At 37.5% G+C, this 16,874-nt stretch overlaps 1 long non-coding RNA gene across 1 annotated transcript in view; it reads left to right on the top strand.

Annotated features, from left to right (window-relative positions):
• Positions 1-16,874, top strand: part of LOC109144879 — a 29,378-nt gene extending 12,504 nt beyond the window's left edge. Inside the window, exons 3-4 of the long non-coding RNA XR_002045917.3 lie at positions 12,343-12,531; positions 15,291-16,874. This is a non-coding gene — a long non-coding RNA (uncharacterized LOC109144879). The remainder of the gene's footprint in view (positions 1-12,342; positions 12,532-15,290) is intronic.

The raw sequence follows: 16,874 nt of genomic DNA, 5'->3' as shown, positions 1-16,874 counted from the left end.
CCTCCAGCATATATAGCAACTTTGCAGCCAGTGAGTTCCATCCAGTGGTCCCTTCCTTGTGTGCAAATGCCTGGTAGTACTGCAAACTACATCGTTATTCAACTCTGTTTTGGCTGCAATGAGCCAGTTTGTAACCATCTCATTAGGCAGCACTTTTGCCTCAACTTCCATGGTGGTTAATCCCACATATTGCATTGGGTGCTAAGATATTACTCTACATGGCTTGGGCAGAGGTGAGGGAAGGGTGTTACTAGCAGTGCTGCTATCAACTACCACATTCTAGTGCTTAGATCTGCACTATTATTTGGGCTAAATCTATCTGGAAATACGTTCAACTTTGGCAGATGGAAGCCGAAGCATTCTCAACTCTGCTGCACATACTTATTGTGGGAATTCAACCTTGACCAAATATTCGTCAAAAACAATCTGGGGAAAATTGAGGAACTCTAGGCAAACAATAGGTTGAAAATTCCTATGATTTTGGGAATGGGGAGGCTGTTTTATTCTTTTTACTAGAAGATGTAAAATTTACAACCAAATGCACATTTGGTTTTGCAGTTAGTAGCCATGCATGGTAGCACTGCAATTTAATACAGCATTCACCGAAGATTAAGCTTGAAGTTTATAACCAGAAATAAACACTTTTGGGTTATATGAAGACTCCTGTAAAACAAGCCATTTATGCAAATACACATTTTATTAATTCTTTAAGAGTGACCATAGGAGACAAGGTGTACCTTCCAACATCCTGTATTTCTTGAATTTTTCATACAGCTGAAGTAAAAAGCTTTTCCCTACTTCTAAAAAGAATACAAAATTCAAATTTCTGAAATGTTCCAAGAGAAGTGGATCACAGAAACAATAGTCATTTCATTTAAAATTGTTATGATATTACTTTAAAATTAGGTGATATTTATGCAGGAGTGACTTACTCTAAATCATAACATTACCCCAGCCTCATTACATTTGCTGCTGAATTCAGAGTGCAGGGATGGAGGGGAAGAGAGAGAGAGAAATCCTGCAGAACCTCAGCATAAAATTTGTAAGCAAATGTGTGTGTCCATGTGCTTACGTATGTATGTATGTATGTATGTATCTATCTATCTATCTATCTATGTATCTCCACAGTTATTTTGAGATCAGATTATTTTCTAGCTGCTGCAAGAAAGTTTCATTTGGTTTCACATGTAGCATTTGGTTTTACATGTAGCATTTTAAAAATCTTCTACACTAATGGAAAGCAGTTATAAAAGTGCTTGAAAATCAAAGTGATCACTGAGCTCATTTTAAACAGCTCTACAGTCAAAATGGTTTGAAGATACCTCACTTGATTTAACAATTAAACTCAAGAGTTAACTTACATTCTAGCCCATCATGGGTTCATGAGGTATAAAATAAAGTACAAGGGACAAAAGTTTTCTTTTAGAGGTTTAACAGATATGTCAACTGCTGAAGGTGTGAAGTTATTGGAGGACAGAAATAATCTGTGCCCTTGGATTAGAAAAGTCATAGTAGTACTCTTCTCTTCTTTGGTGTGTATTAATAATCTGGCATTCAGTACCACTACTGTCTGTGTTCTGGCCTGCAAATTTTCTGTCAACATGCACAATGGGAGCCCATGGAAAAGTTCATAAACAGCTTCTCTTCCACCAGCTGCAATGCACATTGGGTTAGAGAATTTTTCTTCTCGTAAAGATGCATGGTGATGGCTATAAAAACCTGGCAATTTTATGTCAGTTAGACCACTGCATTTAACAGATGCAGCATCTGCCTTCATTTGCCTTGGGTAAGAGCTTTCAACAACTGAGTTTTCTAGGTATGTATGCTATGTATTGCTTTTTTGCTTTTGTTTATTGCTTATTTGCTTTTGTTTGTGTTTCCAAAATTTTTCTGTGATCTGTACCATCAGATCACAGAAAACCAACTATCAGCATTGATCATAATTCTGGTGGGTTTTGTTGTGTTGGTTTTTTTTTTTTAAACTCTGATAAAATGTCAATAGTGATGCATACGCTGAGTAAGCTGGCTATATGAGTATATGCACCTATGCACCTACTTCTGTCAAGAATGTTTTGCAAGAAAAAGATTTTCTGTCATCTGTGGTTGCTCAGTAAAATTGTCAGAGGGTTGTGCAAAATTGGTTACAAATTACTCCAAAGTAAATGATATAAAGGTTGCAGAATCCAATCAGTAAATGTCAAAACCTAAGGACCACGTTTGAAATGAGATAAATAAAGTTAATTACTAACCTCATTAATTCAGGTGATTTTAGGAGGATTGTCTCCATGGTAATGCAGTTTGTGAATAATTATTATGATTAATAGATTTGATGAAAAGACAATGTTTTGCCTACCTTTTATTGGCTACTGCAGTAGTGGCTGGCATCACTCTGTGGTTTTAAATTGATCTGTGGATTAACCGCCAAGCAATTAATAATTCTGTTAGGTATCTATCACTTTTATTAGATTCAAGACCATTAAAGGAAAACAAATGATCATCAGTTTCAAGGGAAAAGAAGGTAGTACAAAACTTTGGCCATGGCATCCACTGAGTTTTCAAAGCACAGGCAACACTATCACAGGGAGAACAGAGATGCGCCTTGAGAAGTGGTGGGGTTGTGGTTGATATGAAATACAGCTGAATAACTGCCACATGTTCGATGAATCTGATGGGTTGGTTTAGGATTTTTCTAGTTACCTTGATATCCTCTTTATTCCTTCCATTACTGCCTGAAATCCTAGTTCTGGCTGTATCAAAAGCACAGGATGCTAACCTTGTATGCTTGTGCTTTGGGGATAAACCTGCTGTACTTCAGCAAGAAATCCAGTAACAATGGCCTCTCTGTGGAGACTGATGGAGTGTCTGTCTGTCATTCTGTGACCTTTTGCCTTCTCTTTGAATGACAGCCCTTTGTTCATCCTCTCTGCTAGATTCATTCCTAAGGGAAAACCCTGGCACACTCACACCCACACTATATGGAGCAAAAAAAAAAGGAAAGATGGGGACAGAGCAGTAGCCTCAGAGTCTTGTCCCATCACATGATTATGTGATTATGCTAGAGGGAAAAAAAAAAGTATTGAATGTGATTCCGTGGCCAAAACGGTCCTTCTCCTCCTTCATACCATCTGCATCATCTGAGAGCCAGGCTGTTTTGAGTTACAGAAATTTGAATTAACTATCTCAGATAGTACTTGTTTTGAGCCTTCTAAATTGTGACAAAATTTCTCACTTTAGCAGGCAAAAATGATAAAAAGAAGCACAAAAATCTGGCTTCCAAAATGTCAGAAAAAGGGAGCAAATACTCTGCTAGGATTTCAGCTGCTTGAAGTAGAAATAGTAAATTCATTGGAGTAGTCAATATTTTTTTGTAGAAATTTTTTCTCACAGCCCATGTATTTGACTCAACTTTGGCAAGTAAAAGTAAACAAGAGGATACCAAGTCATTTGTCCAGATGAGGATAATATTTATTTAATGTAGAATAATCTTTCGTGTGAACTACCAGCAGCAGGCACCTGTATGTGTGCATTTTCTCCATTTTAAAAGAAGAGAAGAGGGCTACACATTTTAACACATTTAATGTGGTTTGGGGTTTTTGGTGGGTTTTTGTTTTGTTTCCTTTTGCTTTTTGTTTGTTTTTGTATTGCCAGATGTTTAAACTGGCTGGCCTAATTGTGCTGTGTTCTTTTTGGGTGTCGGGGCTGTTTACAACCTTGGGGAATCTTCTCCCTCTCTCCCTCCACATCACATTGGCCATCCCCTCACAAACACAGGCTCAATGCCAGTCATTACATTTTTATGTATGTTTTATATTATATATATATATATATATATATGTATGTATGCACAAAAAAAGATGAAGCTATGGGTCTGTGAAACGGTACTGTGAAATTTCTTCTTGATTTTTTTTTTTTCTGAAAAAAGCGATAAAATTAAGTATTTTTAAAAGGTTTTATCTTGCCCAGTTCCAATCTCAGCAATTACCTTGTGGTGGAAAATATTTCGTGGTATTATCATAGGACAAGCATTCAGACAAGAACTTTGTGCAGGTATCCTCCTGTACTAGTGCAAGTTCATGAAGTCATGACTAGACTGATACTAGAACACACATTTAGTTTGGGGTCTTATGCTGCAGAGATTTGAATATAACAAGGAGATGTGTTTTAAACAAAACATGAGTGCCCATGACAGTAGCCAGCATTAAGAGTAGAGCATTAAGGAATATAAGTGATGTCTATAATGGCTGTGGTACTGATGACCGATGAGAATTTGAAATTAATGGTTGTTTTTCACATTACTGAATGTAAAAGGTGCTCTTAAAGCTCTGCACAGGAAATGGTAGTCCTTAAAATATCTCTGTTTAAGATGTATCCAGAAGCAGAGAAACTTTCTGTCCAAGAGGCAGTAACCATCAGGCCTAGACTGTATAGTCCAAGAAGAAAAAAAAAATCCTATGAAATTTTCCCTAGGAAACTCCGAGTCAGAAAATCTGTTATCTAAAGAGAAGGACTAAGGAAAAGATACTAGTTTGACATAGGGCCATCTATAATCCTCTATACAGCGGACTCCTATGAATTATTTACTATGTATGTAGTAAATAAGGGAAATGGAGCATGTAGAATATTGTTTCTTTTACTAAAGTAACATCTTGAAAAAACAAAGTTTCCTCTGTGATCCTTGAAGTACTTCCATGAAAAGGTAACTAGCAAACAGGTAGGTAGAGGCAAACTCCAAATGTCATAGGCCATAGTAAACACCAGAAGGATGCTAAAGACTAATCAGAAGTCTGATGTATTTTGAATTTTTTTATAATGTGGTAAATCATCCCTAGTCTCCCTGCTAGATGCAACAATATGCTACTTTCCTAATTAAGCAATTTAATATAAGAGATTAAATTTACTCACATCTGGTTCAGCTACTAAAAATGTAACTGGTAAATTCTGCAGATCTTTTGACAACTGGGAAAATATTCTGACTGTTAACAGGAGGATCTGATTAATTTCTCAGCAAAATATAAATACTTTTTGAATATGGGAAATACTGCAACCTCATTTTGTGTCTAGAAAACTTTAATCAATGGCTAAAAATTAGGTTAAGCAGTATAACTAAAAATGTGCTAATTACCAAATGGATCCCATGTAAAAATATGAAGTGACTTTTTCTGAAGGAGAAAGTGAACTGTAGTTTCAGCTGAACACCTACAGGGTACTCAATGAAAGCTACAGCTGGAGATCTTGATAACATTTCTGCTGATCTTTAATCCTTTTCTCCTGCCACTGTCTATGTTATGCTGTGATACAGATTAGCTACAAATCAATGTTAAGGCTGAAAATTCATGTCTGTGTGCACACATGATTTAGGCACCAAGTGGACTGCACTGTTTATGATGACAGTCATTGCACTGTGGAACTGAAGCACAGTGTGGATGACAGAGGCAAAGATGCTGTAACTCTTGACATATTTTCATACGGGTAGAAGCAGCCAAGGAAAAAACTTGAAAGACTACTTTAACATCCATATCTCCCATCCCACACTCCTTCAAAATGTTGGGTAGAGAGCCACAGTGTTGGAAAAGTAATCTCTGCAATAGCTGAGGTACAAACCTTTGCATATAGCAAAACCTTGCAGTCCAACATTCTGATCTGTAGAGAAATAAAACATTATTTGCATTCGTACAAATATTTGGCAGTGTACAAGACATCTGTAACACTAAAAAAAGATAAAAATTGATCAGATTGAGTTCTTAAGGACAAGATGGTATCATGATATCAGCATTTGACATAGTAGGCAAAATGAAGTGTCCACAGCTTTAGCAATCCAGACACTGTGTAATAGAAATCCCAGAAATAGAACAGTATTTATAATTGAGTTTATTATATTAATTAGATAAAAATCTATTATTACATCTATATACTGATATTAATACATACTTAACAATAATGTATTTATATTCATAATTAATTTTTATATCTAGCTGAGAATACATTAATTGCAATCTGTAATACAGGAAAACATCTGAAAATGAAACACGCAAAAAACCGCTTTTGTTGAATCTAGAAACAGTAAAGGGAAGTGGAATTTAATAATCTCATAATCATGCTATTTTCCATCTATTATGTTCTCCATAATGACTGTGATGAGCACTTCTAATATTCCAGTATCCAGAAGCCAGTCTGAGTAGACTGGATTTCTCCATCATCATTTTGTGGTTCATTAGATTTTTATATACTGTAGTAGCCAATAAGGAAGCATTGGGAACTCTTCCAGGAGCTAAATCAGTGCTTCATTAGTTTTAAGGCTGTCTTTCAGCCTCATGCGTACTTGTTAAAAAAAAAAAAAAGAAATCCTTATTCTCTGTGGAGTAATGAAAGAAAAACCCTCTTACCTTTACAAGGTTGTATCTTTTTTTTCCCAATAGTATCTTCTCTTCTGAGCTGAAATGTACAGAAAATTGTGTCTGGCTGGAATTCTACACATCCAGGTTATGGCCTTAAATATAATGTCCATTCAAGTAATTGAGCATTTGATATGAAACTATCAAAGACAAGTTTACATCCAGAAGTGTCAGTGGCATTATAAAAGTCACTGTTCTTGATGCACAGTTAATGGCCTTACAACTTACTGAGAAAACAGTCACAACTGAGAAAATCGTTGTCTGTGAGCACCATGCACACTTTCATTAGAAAGAAAATGAATGACTCTCCTTCAGAAAACTACCATGGGATGCATGATCCCCCCCCCTCCCCCCTTCCTCTTTCTCTACCTCTGGCCCGCTCTGCACCTCCTCTAAAGTTTCAATAACCTGCTATCAGGCCTTGTGCAAGAGCTTGGTGGTGAAGCATGCCTTGATTGTACTGGGAGTTCTTGCAAGGCTGAGGTGCCAGCAGTACGGACAGTACCAGGAGCTCCTGCTGCTTGGACAAGATGGGACATGGGAGCAGGAATGGTGAGAGTCACCCCCTGATAGCTTTGGAACTTTTCTGAACTGGAAGAGACCACAGTGGGTCACCTTGCCCAACCTCCCTGCTCAAGCAGGGTCATCCCAGAGCACACGGCACAGGAGTGCATCCACTTGGTTCTTGAATATCTCCAGTGAGGGAGACTCCACCACCTCTCCAGAAAATCTGTTCCAGTGCTTGGTCACCCACGCAGTGAAGAAGTTCTTCCTAATGTTCAGCTGGAACTTCCCGTGCATCAGTTTCTGCCCATTGCCTCTTGTCCTATTGCTCAGCACCAGTGAGCAGAGCCTGGCTCCACCCTCTGACACCCTCCCGTCAGATACCGACAGACACTGATGAGGTCCCCTCCCAGTTGTCTCTTTTCATGGCTGAACAGGCCCAGCTCCCTCAGCCTTTCCTCATAAGAGACACGCTCCTGTCCCTTCATCATCTTCATTGCCCTCTCTGGAGCTGCTTCAGGAGCTCCATGTGTCTTTTTTACTGAGGAGCTCAGAACTGGACACAGCACTCCAGATGTGGTGTAATTATGGGGGAGTAGAGTGGGATCCCCTGACTGATCCGTCACCTGAGAGTAGCTGGACAGGTCTTAGAATGAACTCTGGGTCAGAGTTTTTCAGACTCTGAATAGGCATTTTTTCCCCCAACTCCTCAGTATGTGACAAAGCCCACTACCATTTGTTAAAAATAATTTTGAACAGAAAATAACCATTCTGAGATCCCCTTTTGCTAGTTTTTTTCCAATTCTTTGGAACTAGAAAACCTGGGCTAACATTTCCCTTCATTCTAGGGAAAATTTTGGAAAAAATAGGTAACAAATGTAAAGGGTTTAGATATTGAGTTCTGCACTGAAATCCAAATATCAGAGTAAAAACTCTGAAGAACAGCAGTTGCATCCAGTGCACCCCTAGCGTTGTTTTGCCCTTAAAACTCACCTTAATTTTGCAAGCATAATTAAATGGTATTATCTCTCTGAAAAATATAATCTTTACATTTTTGCTGAGGTTTACTTAAATTGTCAGTGACAGTGCTGAAATATTTAAATAAGGGATTCAGGGTTTTGACACTTGCCTCGCAGTCTATTCTATCAAGTAAGAGAAAGATAATCATGATGGTTAGGCATGTTCAGGTAGTGCACTTTTCTGATAGCTAATCATGTCAGAAATATTTCACCATGACTTGAGTATAACCATCAACTATAATTTCCGTTCTGTTTAATGTATTTGGCTCTGAAATAGTGATGTAACAATTTCAGAAAGATGCTCTCTTTATTTAGTCAACTATGTGAATTAGTAAGAACCCTCATGGGTACCAAGAGGATGTGTATCACTCAGTGATGTAAATTCATCTTTGCATCCACAGAGTGAAGATAATTCTGGTGGCAGATTAGAATAACATTGTTGTGATATTTTCTCTCACAAAAGCATGAAATTTGTCCTCTTTACTTCACTGCAGTTCACCTCTTTGCCTGAGCTTCACTTGAAAAATTATGAAGAACAACACACAAACCCCCAAATTTTCACAGAAATAGTTATCATACAGTGTAGCAGCCTTCTGCTTCCTTTGATATGGGTTCTGTCTCTCACTCTCAACATACAGGCTTATAAACCTTATTCATTCATATATGTTTTGGCTGTTCTGTCAGGGAATTTTTTTCTCATTATGCTTATTTTAACCTCCTGAATTCATCTTACTAGACAGCAAAGGTGTACCTTATTCCAGGTGAGGTTTCACCTCACCTTTTAATTTTACTGAAAGCACCTGTAAGATTAAAACCAAGGGTATACCATTTAATTTGTCTTTCAACAAACACATGTGTACCCCAGGTTTTTTCTTCGTCACTTCCCTTTGACAGGAGGTTTTCTTACTTATTTTGATGCTTTCTATTCAGAAACTGACACTTAATACTGATAGTTTAGATACTGTAATTCTGGCTAATGTCTGTTTTCTCAGTGAGATGGGTCATATTTGGCAGGCCTGTGCATGGGCTGCTGTTGACTATAGGATACGGTTGCTTACCTACCTGTGCTTGTCAAACAATCAATGAACATTTAATAGTGTTTTAACAGACTCTTACAGGTGTGAAATGTTCTGTAAAACAATGCATTTTCCATTCTATATTATGGGAGTAATTCCAGCTACATACTGTTTAAATATCCCCACCAGCATCATGCAAAGTAAATACATACCACACTTGAAACTGGTGTCAGAATTAGTTGTGTTATACTGCTTGACTCCTCAAACCTCAAGATACTGACCTTATTACTAAACTTCCTACAGGGAGATTGATGCTCTGGGGCCTTTTATCAACCAGGCACCTGCAGTCATGGTCATGGTGCCAGGCCAGCTCAGAGCACAGGCAGAATTCAAAACTAGGTATCAACCTCTTCAATTCTCTGTGTGCAATGGCTTCAGACCATGCTGAAGATTTTCTTTGCCTTCTCCCAGCCCTTTTTTTACCACAGATTTTAGCCCCCCTTTTTGCCTTAGCTCCCACTTCTCCTGTGTTTATCATTGATGTAGTAGTATCTTAAAAAAAATTGAAATATAATTGAATTATGTATATATAATGTATGTGGGGTAACTGACACTTCAGACTATTTCCTGTGCCAAGACAGTGCTACTTTTCAGGAATTCATCCTAGTTTTTGAGACTGTGCTGGTACATTCCTGGTTGTATTCTCATTCTCCAAGCAGTGTCTTCCCAATTTTCATAGATATCCTATTTTCTTCCTGTAAGTATACAATCCTCTTTGGCAAATGACATAGTATTATATGCAGACCATTATATAGCCTTATAAACAAAAATTGGCAAATTTGTAATGATTAAAGGCATTTACATTTAACATCACTGAAAACCAGGCTCCTACAAAGCTCATACAGCAGTTCACTTACAGACTCAGCATCTAAGTAGAATAAATCATACAAATTGTCCCACCTTTAATTTTCAGAAAATGATTTAATGTAAAATGTAGTTCAAAAAGAATGTGAGGTGCCTCTGGTTTTCTCTCTAAATGCTTTATTTTCTTATTTTCAGAGATCATGAGTATGCTTTTTATTTCAAAGTAGAACTTTGGAATGTAAATCTTACTATGTGCTGCATATCAAACGGCAAAGTAACACTTGCTAATTTCTCACATGTTGGGAGATTTATACAGTTTTCCACTGCTCCTAAGTTGCAAGTATTTGCATTACAGATAATGGACTGAAACCACACTAAGCAAGAGTTTCTCAGAGCAGAGGCCCTGCAAAATGCAGTTGTACAAAGGGAATTAATTAGCCTTTGTTACTGCTGTGTTCTATAATATGAAGATACATTGCCAGAATGGATTGTAAGGGGCAAGGAAGTTTTTCTTCATAGGCAAAGTGTCATGCTCCTCTGACGCTTTCCTTATTGATAAGATTTAATTCAGATCTTCAGGAGGTGGCAGTTTTGCTTTCATTTAATATGAGACATTTGAAATCACTCCTCAGAAAACAACCATGGTATGGTAATTACATAGATGAGTTGCTGCCTCTGTAATTGAACCAATAAAGTCTTTGTCAATTTTCATGCTTTTAACTGTTTTCTTTTTAGAGTTGCAAAAGGGAGGATTATGTTATTCTAAATGTGGCCTTAAGTAATGCACATTTTGATTCAGAAATACACTAATTTGAATTGTTCCCTGTGGTGTCATCTCTTTGTGTTACACACTGAAAGCAACAAGTAGTTTGTTTCCATAGGTTTTATTGTTTATATTTACAAGAAATAATGTGACAACAAAAACTTCAAACAAACAAAAGTGTAGATATTTTAAGGAAGAATGTTAGTCACATACAATTACAAGCCTGTTCCTTTCTAAAAGATGTTTTTTATGACATGGTGTTACTTTTCAGCATCAATAATTTTTGAGCCCATTTAATAGATGATCTGTGTTCCACTCAAAAAATATAGAAAAGTGTCCAGTTAGAGTAGAATATTATCAGATTTTTCCCTTGGGTTTCTTCACTCGGAGAGAAATAGCATAATATCCATATTTAATAAACGATTGACCTAAATGTTTGCAAGATAGAAATTTCATGCTGTGCATTCACTTATTTGTATAACCCCCTGGTCCTTTTAATCAATACATGGCATGGCCTTTTGGAATCCAAGGTGATTTCTTGATTTAGATTTGCAGCCCTGCTTTTCATATCTACCGCCTGTGATAATTCTGGTTTATTCAGGCACATTTAGATAGCATTTGGCAAAGTGAGAAACGTGTGTAGCACATAAGGTGTCTCTCAGGCAGATTAAGTACAACTGTTCTCTGGAGCTCCTGTGGTACATTTTCAGACTTGCTACAGAGCTGCCTTAAGTTGGTGGTGAATTGATCAGGCTGGTTGAGAAAGCCATGAGCTGGACCCCTCAGTGATCTTGCACCTGGCTCAAGCAAGGCTGGACAATGGAATGATGTTTAGAGGGAAGCGGAGGCCTTGCAGCCCAGTGTTGGTTCAGTGAGGCACAAAGGAGCACCCATGTTTCTGTACCAGCCATTGGCCTCACTCTTCCTTCACACTGAAAAACAAGACTTGTTGCAAATCTGGTCCGTTAAGGAGATAGGGATGTGCACAAAGGCTCTGGTGAGGCATCCTTTACTGCTGCCTCAGTGGGTGGAGGAGGACCAAAGTGTTTATTTTACCTCTTATATTGACTATAAATTCAGACTGAAAGTAACCAAGACCCTCATTAAGCCCTGTCTGCATATTGACTTTCACACCCCTTACAATGCAAATGAGGAATGACATGAGACATGTTAAACATGTTTGACCAAAGTCACCAAACACCACCTATAACATGTGATTGCTCCATCCAGCTGGGAAGTGCCAAAAAAATTTGTAGTATGAAAAGAAGGGAGATTGCAGGGCAAAAAGTGAGATGAGGAAACATGTCTGCTTTCTTGGGATCAGTAGATGGACATTGTCCATCCTCCTCCACTGAAGGATGCCTTTAGGTGAGCTTTGCATATCCAGTGGTGTTGGAGTAGACCTGGGAATATTCATTTATACATATATAGCACTAAAAGATGTCTGTTACCGTAACTCCCGTTGCAATACATACTAACACTCTTTAGTTAGTGCTTTTATCACTGGCGATCCTGAATCTGCTTTCCTGTTCCTTCAATAAACCATCCTTTTTAGGAATGTGGAGTAAGATCTTACTGAATTTAGCCAGACCAGTGTCAGATCGGTAAAATACATGTGCAGGTTTTGGCTGGGGTAGAGTTAATGTTCTTCACAGTAGCTGGCTAGGGGCTGTGCTCTGGTTTTGTGCTGGAAACCCTGTTGATAGTACACAGATGTTTTTGGTTTTGCTGAGAAGGGTTTGCACAGGTCTAAGGCCCTTTCTGCTTCTTGTACCATCCACCAGCAGGGACTTGGGGTGCACAAGATGATGGGAGAGGACAAATCTGGGACAGCTGACCCCATCTGACCAAAGGGATATTCCATGCCATATGGCCTCATGCTCAGGATATAAAGACAGGAAAAGAAGGAAGAAGAGGGAGTTGTTCAGAATGATGGTGCTTGTCCTCCCCAGTAATCGTTACACAATAGGAAGGTGAGAACGAATTGCTTGTTTTGTTTTGCTTGTGTGCCTAGCTTTTGCTTTACCTATTAAATTATCTTTATCTCAACCTATGGGTTTTTCTACTTTCCAGATCTCTCTCCCATCCAACTGGTGGGGGAATGAGCAAGTGGTTGTGTGGTGCTTGTTTGCCTGCTGGGGTTAAGCCGCAACACTGCACTATTTGTGAATCTTGTGCAAGAAACTTGTGCAAGTTCTTACTGAGCTCAACCAGGCCAATAATGTCAAATTAGCCATAATCAGAAATTAAGCCAAGCCACATGCAGCCCTTCTCATATCTGAGTACAGCTGGAATGCTGGGGGGTTTATTTTCTCCCAAAATTCAACAGCCTTAATGCAACAGCTCCCCTGGGTGAACTTTAGGGTGTCTGTTGTAACAGAGGAACTACTGGGCTACATGAACTGCTTTGGCTCACCCTGCACAGTGGGACTGCTGGCATTTCCCATCACCTAAACCTCCTTTCTTCAAGGCTTACGGCTTCAGTTATTCAGAGATTTTGATACGAAATATGAAATGCAAAGCATTAGGAAAACTGCTTATGCCTAGTCTAAGGACTATTTAATCTGCACAACTAGTCAAAAAAACAGACTTTATTTAAAAAAAAATAGAGGGAAAAAAGGATAATTCAGTATTTGGATAGGACAGGATCCAAAAGGATTCTTTCTTGTAAGTGAAGGAATCTGGTTGACAAATATGGGTAGTGTAACCAGAAATTAAATGAGTTTAAGATTCAGAAAACAGATTCAATCATCTCAGACAGTCCACAGCCTGAAAATACCCTTGATATTTTGTAATGAAGGGTTTGTTAAACATCTGGTGTTTCTTTTTAATATTAGTGTTTGTGGCTTTATATTATGGTATCTCAGTGCTGTTTCTGACAAAATGTAGGTGGTGCAAATGGATAATAACATTGTAAGTTAATAACAATTTAGTTGGAAGGTAGAGAAATAAACTGGTGAAGAAAAAAAGATAGCTAACATTAACTTTTCAAAATAAAAAAATGTTCAGCTTGGGTTTGAATCAGGTTTGAACCTGTTCTTATATTTTTAAAAAATAACTGTTTTCCATTCACCAGTTTTACACAAAAGGGGAAAAGCTTTTCTCTGATGAAATATAGAAAATCTTCAATATTATTAATTGAATTTATAGTACATTAAAGGGAAGATGTTCTAATGAAAATCATTTATTTGCTTTGAAGTTAGTGTTCAAACTGATACTGGAAATAGATGGCAATAAACAGGGAAAACTTATCACTTTATCACTTTATTCATGAAAGAACTAATTTATCTTAGCAATTAGTAATTTAAGGGAGGTGGCAGTAACTCATATGTCTTAAAATAGTTTTATTTAAATATAAAGTGGTTGGAGGGAGATAAGAGTTTTTTTCTCCACACTATTATATCCCTTATTTCATAGTCAATACACAAAGAAAACGTAGGAATTTGGTTTTTTCTTACTTTCTTTCTGAACAGAGTTTGGAATTAACCCAAGGTTTTTGACATATAAATGGCCACTTTCAGCTGCAAAAAACTGTTGTGAGTGGATCCCAGCCAGCAGCTGGGCACCCACGCAGATGTTCACTCCCTCCACCACAGCAGAAGTTGGGGAGACAGTAGGAAGAGCAAACTCAAGAAAGCTCCTGGGCCAAAATACAATCAGTTTAATAAGAGCTTTGCTTAGAGTTATAAGTTCTTCCTAACAAGAATGTGGTGCTGGTCCCTAGCTGAGTATAAAAGGACTGTGCTCAGAAGTTTTGTGGCAGCTGTACTCTCACACCTGAATTTTTAAAACTTAAAAAGTATTATAAGTGAAAAAACACCTCTTGATTTTAGATGTATATTAATGATGAGTCATTTATTTTGATATTGTATTCCATAAGGGGGCAAGAGAGAGTTTCTATTAGGCTTGTAAGGCAGCATATGAAGTGAGGGCTGGATATGAAGTGCTGTATATTGCTTGTATGCTAAGAGATCAGCTATATATTTTTCAAATGAAAGGTGAAGTTAACTGGCACTTCTGACATTAATTTTTTTTTCCTTATCATGTAACTCACAGAATAGAGCAGCATAAGTGTGCTTGAAGCAAAGTTCAGCATAAAGAACAAAGACAAATATATGGAATGAAGTCTAGAACTGTAAATCAAAACTCTTCTCTCCTTCTCACACCACATAAACTCTGATTCTATAAATGCTTGCCTTTTTTTCTACTTTTAAGATCATAGGCTAACAAGAATATCACCCCACTTGAAACAGTTTGTCTTACCTCCAGCAAAGATCACGATAGTAAGTGACCCTCTTATTTGAGTGTTGATACAGGTCTTCCTTTTCAACACAAATGCTTTGAGCAGGGAATTTTTTTAAGTAGAAAGGAGGGCCTGAGGTTCAAGCCTTGCCCCCAGATACAGCAATTCAAACTTGCTTTTCAACACAGTCAACACTTTGGGTTGAGACACTTCCTAGCTATGAAGTACAGCAATTCTCTAGGCTCTTGCTGGGGGACAATGAAATCCCAGACTGTGACTTGTGCTTCTAGAGCTGTTTCATGTATCAGACACTTGAATAAAATGTGTGCTTGATACTGGCATCAGGATTGTGTGGTTTATAGTAGCTTGGTAATCAGATTACTCACGTCAGCATTTGTTTAATTTCTAAATCTCTGTTGTTTTAGTCTAATTGTAGATCTGTTGAGTTTTGGTTTCAAGTTTTTCATCCAAGACTCTGTTTCATTATAGGTCAGCTTAAAATCAACAATAAAACTCCATCTGCTGACAGGAGATGCAGGAATTTCTTTTGAAGAAGCTATGTTCTGCCCAGGCTGCACAACAACCATCCTACTCCTGTTGGGATTTAAACCATAGTGGAGTTCCTCATCAAGTGATTTTCAATGACAGATCTGAACTCTCTCCTCAGGAACTTATTTGGAGCATGCAAGTGTACAGCAAAAAAAGGCATGTGTTTCATCTTTGCCCATGAAACTGAAGTTCTCCCTCTGCTCATTATCTGATGAGAAGCTCTCATCTTCTTGGGCTATTATATACTACAGGCTGTTAAGCACGGAAATGCATTCTTATCAGCCTTTACTGGACACATGGAGAACAGTTTCACTTTTGCATCTTGATAGAAAGCAAATGAGATTGACTGAAAGTATACTGTACTGCATGCATAATTCTTGTTTACTTTTTTATCTGTCTGCATTGTTTGGATTTGGTTGAGGGTTTTCTGCAAAAGGATGGTGGTATTAAATGTTCCTCAAGGTAAATAGAGATTTGAGAAAATGCATTAACATCGGAATACAGTTTATCAGAAAAGTTCCCACATATTTCAACATAGGGTGTTTTTTTTTTTTAATGACTGTAGAAGCCTCCCACTCCTTATAAAATGCTTGTTGCATTAATTATGGGGTCTGTTAGACAACTGATTTCCCCCATATCAAAACAAAGGAAATACTTCGGAGAACATGAGACAGTTTCTGAAAATCAGTATCTGTGCATATCAGTTGCCATGCAAACTAGTACTCTAGTACTCTGACAAAATCAACAAGCAATTAACTAATTAGTGTTTGTTTCTCAATATGTATGAAGCATGTGGATAGGAAGAAAACTGGCTACAAAACATTCAAAACAGCATGTGCTTTGTAATACAAAACAAGCTTATAAAGGTATACTAGTCCAGAGAAAGAAAAATGCTTTAATAATTCATGCCATGACTAACTCTTTCAGGGTTGTTTCTACCAGCCCTTTTCTAGAGAAAAATTTGCCTTATTAATCCTTCTGTCATTAGCTCTTTATATCTTTTGTCATAATTTTATTGGGATATCAGCTGTTTTCTCCATATGTTTTCATGACCTAATTTTTAATTCTTCAAGATGGAGCTTCACTTTGTAGTGTATGCTTAAGGCAAAAATAAAATTAAATATACTTAAATTAGATTAAATGTATTAATTGAACATTATATTAAATATTATTAAATTACATTTCTCAATCAAATAATATACTTAGATCTTTTTGGTAAGAATGGTGTGTATTACATGGAGATAATTTACTGTCAGAGAGCAACTACATTTCTGTTCATCAGTAATATATTTGCAGGAACGAAGATTCACAATTCTCCCTACACACATAGGTGATGGCTTGGCATGTCTTCTAATTTAAACTTCTGTTGGGCATAGGCTTAGTTTTGCATGCCCAAGAGTATGTAAACACATCACAGTGAAATTGTGAACACAGAAAAGCAATGACAGTGAACATTTTATGCAGTCTTTTAAAGTTTTAACCTTGTAGTGAGCAACACAGAACCGTGATGGATGAACTGGATCC

This window comes from Corvus cornix, chromosome 4, assembly GCF_000738735.6.
Source record: "Corvus cornix cornix isolate S_Up_H32 chromosome 4, ASM73873v5, whole genome shotgun sequence".
NCBI classification, from domain to species: Eukaryota; Metazoa; Chordata; class Aves; order Passeriformes; family Corvidae; genus Corvus; species Corvus cornix.
The sequence above is the reverse complement of the archived record's forward strand: the minus strand, read 5'-3'. Positions and strand labels throughout refer to the sequence as shown.